The sequence below is a fragment of the Schistocerca nitens genome, chromosome 5 (genome assembly GCF_023898315.1).
Source record: "Schistocerca nitens isolate TAMUIC-IGC-003100 chromosome 5, iqSchNite1.1, whole genome shotgun sequence".
Taxonomy (NCBI): domain Eukaryota; kingdom Metazoa; phylum Arthropoda; class Insecta; order Orthoptera; family Acrididae; genus Schistocerca; species Schistocerca nitens.
Window position 1 is genome coordinate 197,284,103 of NC_064618.1, and position 10,607 is coordinate 197,294,709.

General features: G+C 43.9%; 1 non-coding gene across 1 annotated transcript; it reads left to right on the forward strand.

The window, feature by feature from the left end:
• The first annotated feature begins 9,906 nt into the window (after positions 1 to 9,906).
• On the forward strand, positions 9,907 to 9,981 carry Trnas-cga (transfer RNA serine (anticodon CGA)). Its single transcript has one exon. It is a non-coding gene; the product is annotated as a tRNA-Ser (tRNA).
• Positions 9,982 to 10,607: the final 626 nt, after the last annotated feature.

The window sequence follows — 10,607 nt, forward strand, 5'->3', positions numbered from 1 at the left end:
TTTAAGTGATTATTATTCAAATGAATTTTATCAATCAAATCACATTCAGTTGCACTGCTAGGTGAGCCATTAATACCTTATACCAATGAACAGTGTTACTTAAGTACTGTGCATACAACGAAACTCGGAGCCAACGACGAATCTGTGATGCTGGAACTCCCGCTGTTGTTGAAGAACGTAGCATCTTGTGGAGCACAGCTGATTACAAGAATGGGCAATAGTAATTAATACAGACTCTTCCGCCCGACCACTGTCCTTAGTCCTGCTACTAGACATCTGGCCGCCGAAATGGTACACTCTCCTGCGAGATCGCTAACACCACACTTCCACATGCTACAAGTGTTGTACCTCGTCTCTCTCTCTCCGTGTGCTCCGTGCAACAACCACTTACTAAAAGATTTTATAATGTACAAGTTCTGCTATTATCGTTGCTAGTCGATGCAAATAACAATTCCTTTGTCTTTTTCCCAGAGCTTATAAGTTTCACAGGAAAACGCAGATAAATAAAATGAAATGTCAAAAGACTTCTACCTAAATTTAAACATACAGTGAAGCAATGTCCTTACTTATTAAACGAAAGCATTTAAATTTCAAATATTTACATACAATTCAGCAAAAAAATTGTATATCGTTATTAGCTGCTATGCATCCTGCATTTCCGGCGTTACAAAGTTATGTAGACCTCGATGCCTTAAATGTGTTTTCCTGGTTATGTGTCGGAACTTACTCTGTGGTGGAAATGTCTTTTGTAGAAAACACCTAATGCAACTTTGTAAAATGAAGCGAGCTATCTTTCCCTTAGAAATGTAGCTTACACTCTCGTGACGACAGAAAACAAAAAGGATTCTCATTCCCACCAATCTGAGTCAAACACCCACTCGTAAATAACTAATCAGTCAGAACATTATGACCACCTACCTAAGAGGATACCAAATCTGCCCAAGTAAGTCACCTAATTCACGTAAATTCCGGGGCAGGGGGCGATGTACTATGACGCCATGTTCAATCAGATCCTAGATGTGTTCGATCAAGTTCATATCTGGCGAGTTGGGGGTCTGCACATCAATTGGAACTCGGCACTGTGTTCCTCGAAGCACACCATCAGACTCCTGGCCTCAAGACATGGTGCATTATCTTGTTAAAAAAATACCGCTGCCGTCGGGAAAGATGATCGTCATGGAGGGGTGTCATGGTCGGCAACCAGTGTACGATACTCCTTGGCCGTCATGGTGCCCGCACGAGCTCGTCTGGACCCATGAATTTCCAAATGAATGTTCTTCAACAGTAAATGGAGCCGCCGCCAGTTTGTCTTCGTCCCTAGTGCAGGTGTCGAGGAGCTGTTAGCCTCGAAGGCGACTCATCCTCCCATCGGCATGATGAAGAAGGTATCGGGATTCATCAGACAAGGCAACACCCTGCCACTGTCCCAACGCCCAGTGCTGAACGTCACGTGCTCATTTCAGTTGTAGTTGCCGACGTCTCTGTGTTAACATTGGCACATGCATGGGTCGTCAGCTGCGGAGGCCCGTTGTTATGAGAATACAGTGCACACACTTGTACTTTGCCCAGTATTAAAGCCTGATGCTGATTCCGGAACAGTTCGCCGCTTGTCCTGTTTTCCCAGTCTGCCCAGCCTATGACGTCTGGACGTGGTTCCAACTTAGCTTCGCCACGTGTTGAAGACACTCATTACAACTCTCCTCGAACACACGATAAGTCGTCCTGTTTCCTAAAAGCTCGTTCCGAGCTTCCGAGGCATCAAAATCTGCCCTTTGTCAGACGCGGATAGATCGCGCCCCTTCCCCATACAACACACTAATAGCACGCTCACTGACACCGCATGCACCGTGCGTGTGTCCAGCCAGCGTGTGTCGCCAGGTGAAGCTGCTATCGCCTGGACGGGTTTATATAGCTAGTAGATCGGTACTCACAATGTTCTGGATGATCAGTGTAGATCGAAACAATGTTACTGGTGTACAGTGTTGATTCCATTATTTGCTGGATACCTAATATTCCTACACGGGTTAGAAGAAACGTAGTAAATAAAAGCAAATGAAACTATATGGTTCCAGAGACCTTTCCAACTCTCATTTCTGCTATTCAGACTGAAGACGAATGAAAATTTGTACCACGGCCGGGACTCGAACTCACTTCTCTTGCTCACTAGCGGATACTCTACCACTTCGCCACCCGGCTCAACTTGGCGTAACTCCAAGGAATAACCTAATAGTCCTACCTCCATAATCCAAATGCCCACTCACGTTTAGCCCATTTGGTATACCCCCTAAACTCTAACAGAATTCTGGAGTCTCTCCAACTGTGTTGGAATAGCACCTCAGCATCGAACGAAACGGGGGATCCTTCCGGAAACCCAGGAACAGATGCTTTAATGAAATGGATCCGTACGATTCTAGAGACGTGTTCGCGTCTCAAACATACGTGATGTATATCTGCAGAATGAAGTGACGAATGAAAATTAGGACCAAAATCGGGATTCGAACCCGAGTCTTCTGACGGTTTCTTCCAATACAGTTGGTGACACTCTGCAATGCTGTTCGAGTTTAGGGAGAATGCCAAGTGGGCTGAAGCCTGAATGGGAATTTGAACTGAGGAGGGAGGCGTGTTAGAGTAGTCCATGCAGCTACGCAAAGCCACTGTGTCCGGGTGGTGTAGTGGATAGCGTAGTTGCCTCGTGAGCAGGAAAACTCAGTTCGAATACAGGCCTTAGTACAATCTTTTATTCCTCGCCTCAATGTGCCTATATACATCACAAATAAAAACTTTTCCCCAATGACACACTATTGAGCCAAAACATTATTTCTGCTGCCTTAAAATGAATGCCGCTTAGAGCGGCAGGCTGTTGTTCACGGCGGCCGGGGCGAACCTCTCGGAAACTACTAAGCTGGTCGATGTGTTCGCGAGCTACTCTTGCGAACATGTACAGAAAGTGGTTGAACAGGGTGGAACCACGAGTAAACGACAAGGAATTGGACGTCTACGCGTCATCACAGAACTTGGAGGTTTGCCTACTCTGTAAAACGTGATGGGCGGCGATCTGGCCGGCCGCTGTGGCAGAGCGGTTCTAGGTGCTTCAGTCCGGAACCACGCGGATGCTACGGTCGCAGGTTCCAAACCTGCCTCGGGCATGGATGTGTGTGTTGTCCTTAGGTTACTTAGGTATAAGTAGTTCTAAGTCTAGGGCATTGATGACCTCAGATGTTAAGTTCCATAGTGCTTAAAACCGTTTGAACCATTTGCAGCGGCCTGTGACCAATCTGACGACAGTATAAAATGTTGGTGAAAGTACAAGAACTTCGAAGCTCGTCGTTCAACGCACATTGTTCATCATGTCACTCTGCAACAGATGTCCCTATTGTAAAATTTCTGGCTTAGTCAACCATCATATTAGGCTCCAGGAAGCTGTTACTAGAGCAGTGGAGATGCAAGAATTATATAGATGACGAAATGTGGTGTGAGGTACCTGTGACAGATGTAGATTCGGTACCATTCCCGTGAGAAAGACCGCCTGCGTAATGCTACTGCTCTGTGATTGGCTGCTGTGTTATGAGCAAGGGCGCCAAAACGTTAAGTATAGTTATTATTATTAGTTAAACTACTCATTGGAATGACCTCTTTTTAATATAAATATCTCTCAACAGCTGACTATCGATCAGTCATTTTAGAATTATTAAAAACTATTTAAATCAAAAACAAAAGACTGACGAATTTGCAGACGAAGCACTTCGGAAGCGTTCCGGTCGCGCCTTTTCTGGTATGGCGCGCGAAGTGTTTCGGGCTGTTCGTCACTCTGGATTAGGCAGTCGAGAAGAAAAGACATGTTGTCTGTCGTAGGATATGTTTCCCATTTTTAATATAAGTTCCTGTTCGTCACTCTGGATTAGGCAGTCGAGATGTACAGTCATGTTGTCTGTGGCAGGATGTGTTTTCCAGTATTCAGTATTAAAAGATTCACTCCGGTAGTCATGAGGCACAGACACGTGCCACAAATAGTGTAAAGGTACATTTTCATAAACATTGTAAATATTTTGTTTGATCATGTACTTTCCTGTATCAGAAGGTGTTGTATTAAGATCATGTAGTCTTCTCGTGTGGCTATATTAAAACACGCGAGTGGCATCCCAAAGAAGTGATACATTATTTCAGAACAGAACCTCGCTAAAAGTCAGTTTCAGCATCAAGATACAGAACCTACGACCTGCATGCTGTTTTCTGCGCTGGGGACATCAACTTGACAACAGCAGGTCAGTGAACTATAGCAGAACCTTCGTATTCAACACAGTGCAGTGGAAACAACTAGGAGCCTCACGTGTACTGCATGCACAGAACAAATGTGCTCAGCGACACGTCATCTGCAGTAATGCAGAGGAGGTAAAGGAGGATAATGGTTATTAACACCAACAATCAATTCATTCTTCCTTTCTTGACGTACTATGTCTTCCAACGTTGATTCAGGTTGATTCAGCGACATTGTCATTTAGGATTGCAGTCGGCACTTTATCAACGAGATGGCGTAATCGTTGACTGAAAATGTGTCGTTTCATCAGATGAATCACTTCCCTCGTTACCCAGGTCGAAATCCGTGTTCGGTTAAGTCGTCAGGCGAACAGTTACTGGAAAAATGTACGTCATCACACATGGTGGCCAGTGTGGACAATATAATGCTATGTGGGACACTCATCTGGGGTTCCATAGGGCCCCTGATAGTAATCAGAGGCACTATGAAACCTGAGGACAACTTGAATGCCTTTACTCTTCATTTATTCCCCAATAGTGGTGGCCTGTCCCTGTCATAAGGCTAGACTCGTGCTACTGGTTTTGATGAGCATGAACTTGATCTTGTCGTTAAGTCTGGTCACTACACTCACCCGACCTGAGGCCAATGAGACATACCTGGGTGCCAGCCGATGACAGATACACTGTGTGTCAAAAGCATCCGGACACCTAGCTGAAAATGAGAAGATGACTTACAACTTCGTGGCACCTTCCATCGATAATGCTGGAATTCAGTATGGTGTTGGCCCACCCTTAGCCTTGATGACAGCTTCCACTCTTGCAGGCATACGTTCAATCAGGTGTTGGAAGGTTTCTTGGGGAATGGCAGCCCACTTTTCAGGGTGTGCTGCACTGAGAAGAGGTATCGATGTCTGTCGGTGTGGCCTGGCACGAAGTCGGCATTCCAAAACATCCCAAGGGTGTTCTGTAGGATTCAGGTCAGGAATCTGTGCAGGCCAGTCTATTACAGGGATGTTATTGTCATGTAACCACTCCGCCACAGGCCGTGCATTATGAACAGGTGCTCGATCGTGTTAAAAGATGCAATCACCATCCCCGAATTGCTCTTCTACTGTGGGAAGCAAGAAGGAGCTTAAAACGTCAATGTAGTCCTGTGCTGTGATAATGCCACACAAAATAACAAGGGGTGCATGCCCCCTCTATGAAAAACACGACCACACGATAACACCACCGCCTCCGAATTTTACTGTTGCACTACACACGCTGACCGATGACGTTCACCGGCCATTCGCCATACCCACACCCTGCCATCGGATCGCCACAGTGTGTTCCGTGGTTCGTCACTCCACACAACGTTTTTACGCTGTTCAATCGTCCAATGTTTACGCTTCTTGCTCCAAGCGAGGCATCGTTTGGCGTTTACCGGCGTGATGTGTGGCTTATGAGCAGCCGCTCAGCCATGAAATCCAAGTTTTCCCACCTCCCGCCTAATTGTCGTAGTACTTGCAGGGGATCCTGATGCAGTTTGGAATTCCTGTGAGATGGTCTGGATAGATGTCTGCATATTACACATTACGACCGTCTTCAACTGTCGGCGGTCTCTGTCAGTCATCGGACGAGGTCGGCCAGTACGCATTTGCGCTGTATGTGTCCCTTCACTCCACTTCACTATCACATCGGAAACAGTGGACCTAGGGATGTTTAGGAGTGTGGAAATCTCGCTTACAGACGTATGACTCAAGTGACACCCAGTCACCTGACCACGTTTGAAGTCTGTGAGATCCTGCGGAGAGCCCCATTCTGCTCTCTAATGACTACTGAGGTCGCTGATATGGAGTACCTGGCAGTAGGTGGCACAATGCACCTAATATGAAAAACGTATGTTTTTCGGGGTATCCAGATGTTTTTTATCACATAGTGATTTTGAACGCCAGCTCCGTGCTACGCAGATTCGTCGCTGTACTTCGTTCCATAAGAGTGTCAGACAGAAATACTTTTCAGTCCGTAAATCGAAGAGGGAATGACGAACTCAGAAGAAAGGTTTAAGAGTGGGAGCAAAATTCAAGGTGAGAGGATATCAATAATGATATCGTTGATAATCCTGTTAATCTCAGCGAGACTGAAGAAGAATTATAGGAGCTGCTGAATGGAATAGTCTGAGGAGTACAGACTATAGATTAGGAGTAAATGGAATAAAAACGCAAATAACGAGAAGTAGCACGAATGAGAACAGCGAGGAAGTCAACATCAGAACTGGTTATCACGAAGTAGATGAAGTTAAGGAATTCTGCTACCTACACAGCAAAATAACCCATGACGGACGGAGCAAGGAGGATATTAGCAGCAGTGTAGCAATAGCAAAATGGTCATTCTGGCCAAGAGAAATTTACTGGTATCAAACATGGGTCTTAATCTGAGGAAAAAAATTCTCAGAATGTATGTTTGTAGCACAAAACTGTAAGGTAGTGAACATGGGCACGGGGAAAACCAGAACAGAGGAGAATCTAGGCATTTGAGATGTGGATGTTGAAACTTGCATAGACTGATAGGGTGATAAATGAGGAGGCTCTCTTCATAATCGGCGAGGAAAGGAATATGTTAAAGACACTGATACGAAGAGGGGACAGGATGATAGGGGATGGATGATAAGACATCACGGAATAACTTCAATGTAGTAGAAAGCGCTGCAGACGGTAAAAACTGTACAGGGAGACGAATCTGGAATACATCCAGCAACTAACTGATAAAGTAGGTTGTAATTGCTATTCTGAGATGAAAAGATTGGCACAGGTGAGGAATTCGTAGCAAGGTCGCATAAAACAAGTTAGACGACTGATGACTCAAAAAACAAAAAAAGTGAGGTAACAGGCTGTTGATAGTGTTTTGGTTCATCATTGTGTATTGTGAAGCTTCGTCAGGTTTCGTTTGATACTCGTTACAAACTATCTTTGTTGTTGTAATCAGTGATTGCATTAACATCTAATTAAATACGTATCACAATGATCATTATGAGTATTTTGACTTCTAATGTTGACGAAAGACCTCCTCCATCTATTAAAGTCTTCAGCTACATATCCACGTTTCTCATGAGGTGACCTTTCGGAATGTTGGAAATAAGAGAGGCAGTCACAGGAGTGTTGTCCCTGTACACGCCAAAATGCCGGTACCGGTGGGAGGGGGGGGGGGGGGGTGTTTGCAGTGTGTACCAACTTTCACAAAAGCGTCTCTCTTTCTGAGTTAACAATCGGGCAGCTTTTTTCCTTATTCGCTCCATCCTTTCCGCTAATCCCATAAATGTACATAAAACAGTTTCCAAGAGTCGATATGAAGGTATGCTCCTTCATTATTGGTACACTTTCTTGGGGCTTTTCGTGTAAGTCACAGTAGGGCATCTGCCTGGCCCTAAACTAGATATATGTTTATCGTTCCATCTTAAATGTGACGCAATAAGTAAAGATAATTGATAGCTGCGACTTATTCTAATGAGTGGTCATTAGTAGTGTATTCCCAAATCATCATTTGTTCTGTTCAAGTGCATGACATTATATTTATTCACTTTGTTGATTAGCTGCCAATATTTTCACGAAGCACTGATCGTCCGCTACTCTTCCTGCATTTGGTAGCAATTTCTCACTGAAGTAGCAGACTTAGAGCAATGAACAAATACAGAGTTGCTAACATTACATTCCAAGATACCTACATATACATCGTGAAACAATATCCATCCCATCACACTTTCTTGGGTTATTTAGGATACCACTTCAACTTATGACAGAACTTTCCCCTCATTTCAAGTGTAGGACCTGACAGGTATTCTGGGATACTTTTAGGGACGAAGATAAATGACAAATATGTCAGTCTGGAATGAAAGGACCCTGGGTAGGAAATGACTGAGTCTGAAGTTATACTGCTTGTGGAATACGATAACCTACGAATCGGTTCCTGGACAATGTAATAAACTGGTTTATTACGAAACTAGTTGTTAAAATTGTAGAGTAGGTGGAACTGACAAATATGTAAGCGTTCATCATGAGCGCTGGGAACACGAACCTTCGTTAATGCACTGCAGAAAACGCAACGAAGTACCTGTACAAGTTTCACAGTTTGCTCTTCATACCATCGTCAGACACTCCCTACTTGACTTCTTCTCAAGCGGGCATCTGAAATGGTGAAACTGAAAAGAATTCACTGGGAGTAGCACTGCAAATTCATTAAGGACAAAGAATACATTAGATGATATCCCGCGCGGACAAAGGGTGATATTTTGCGTCGTGTTTGCGTACAAGCTAGGGGACGCTGTTTTCGACAGCTGTTGTGAATAGAGTATTTAATACACATTTTGCGGATAAACAAAGAAACTACAACAATATTTGTACTTTATGTTTTACTACGCTCAGCAGATAATCAATTGCTGTTGTTTTTATTTTCAATTACTCTTGTCACTTGCGAATCGGTGATTTCCAAACCAGCATTCTCTATGTCAAACTGATAAATCTCGCAATCCCTTATCATTCATAATTTAACACCATCACGAGAGATACCCTATATTTTCTTTGATAGAAACATACACTAAATTACATAGGATGAAAGCGGTAAAAAATGGAGGGATGCTTATGTACGAGAAGAAACGACTGGCGAGATTGTTCCGCCTCGTATTTCCTTCAGAAATAATTCAAAAATATCTCTATATTCCCCCTCTTTATGGCGTAATATTTGCCGATAGAAAGCCGAAATTCTCTCTTGGGAGTCGTTATCGCCATCTGACTGCACGAGGCGCTCATACAAGCCAGGGGCCAGACGATATCGATATTACGTCAGACCCTCGGCAAGAGTGCGGTCGGCCTTAATTGAAGCGTTATCGGAAAACCCCTCCGCTTTCTGTAGACCAACACATTAAGGCATTCTAATCGATTAGGCGGCTAAGCGCTCGCATTATCCTGATTGACCGGCGTGTGGCCTTTTGTACTCCAATGTTGGCAGTCGGCAGGCCTGCCACTCAATGGGTCGCCGCCGCACAGACGGCTGCTTTGTGCGTCTTCAGAATCGGATTACCATTATGCTGTCTGTCTACGTGAGCTGTCAAAAGTTTGACGCGTACGCTACCAACGCCAAACACAAAACAGTTCGATGTGAGAACCATTAAGTCGTCATTCTCCGACAATGTAGCATGATAGCCTTCTGTGGGGTATAGGGGAACTCGGAGTGCAGTGTGACACATAACGTTTAAAATTTATTTTAAAATAACCTAACGCAAGAATATACTTCTTAAACGTATAAATTTACCTCGAATTATAACCTTACGTAATTTTCTTGAACATTTCCAGAATGAGATTTTCACTCCGCAGCGGAGTGTGCGCTGATATGAAACTTCCTGGCAGATTAAAACTGTGTGCCCGACCGAGACTCGAACTCGGGACCTTTGCCTTTCGCGGGCAAGTGCTCTACCATCTGAGCTACCGAAGCACGACTCACGCCCGGTACTCACAACTATACTTCTGCCAGTATCTGGTCTCCTACCTTCCAAACTTTACAGAAGTCCTTTCTTTCAGGAGTGCTAGTTCTGCAAGTTTCGCAGGAGAACTTCTGTAAAGTTTGGAAGGTAGGAGACGAGATACCGGCAGAAGTAAGGCTGTGAGTAGCGGCCGTGAGTCGTGCTTCGGTAGCTCAGTTGGTAGAGCACTTGCCCGCGAAAGGCAAAGGTCCCGAGTTCGAGTCTCGGTCGGGCATACACTTTTAATCTGCCAGGAAGTTTCTTGAACATTATTTAAAACCATAAATTTTTGTGTTTCCAAATTATTACGAATAAACGCTTACATATTTCTTGTTTTGCTCTACCAGTGGGAGCATAGAAATTATTAGGAATATCATTTGAAAACTAATATACAAAGTTGTTTAATGAACAGTTTAGACTTTGGAATAAATACGTTATTAAGAATAATAAAATATTTTAACGTCATTTTGAAAAATAGAAAATTACTTTGATGCTTAACAGCTATATAATAACTGCTTGCCTTTTTGACAGTATTTACGAATTATTCCTCATCCTCACTGTCTAAGCCAGCATACGAATTGTGTGCTCGCCTGAAACACTTCTCGCATGCGATCCCGCCCTCATTATAAATCAAGTAAAACTCTTCACCGTAGAGACAATCAGCTTTCTCTCAGTTTGATTCAGTTCTTCCATCGTCTTCTTCAATTTATTCTTCTGTAACACCCCACCCGTCACTTAGCTGGTTTTGGCGTGTGTTAACCCCAACTAATTGACTAACACATCAACAGAGAGTGCAAAACTGCCGCAATATCGGATAACGCAAAAATTTAATACAGCCCTGTGACTCCTGATTGAACTGCGG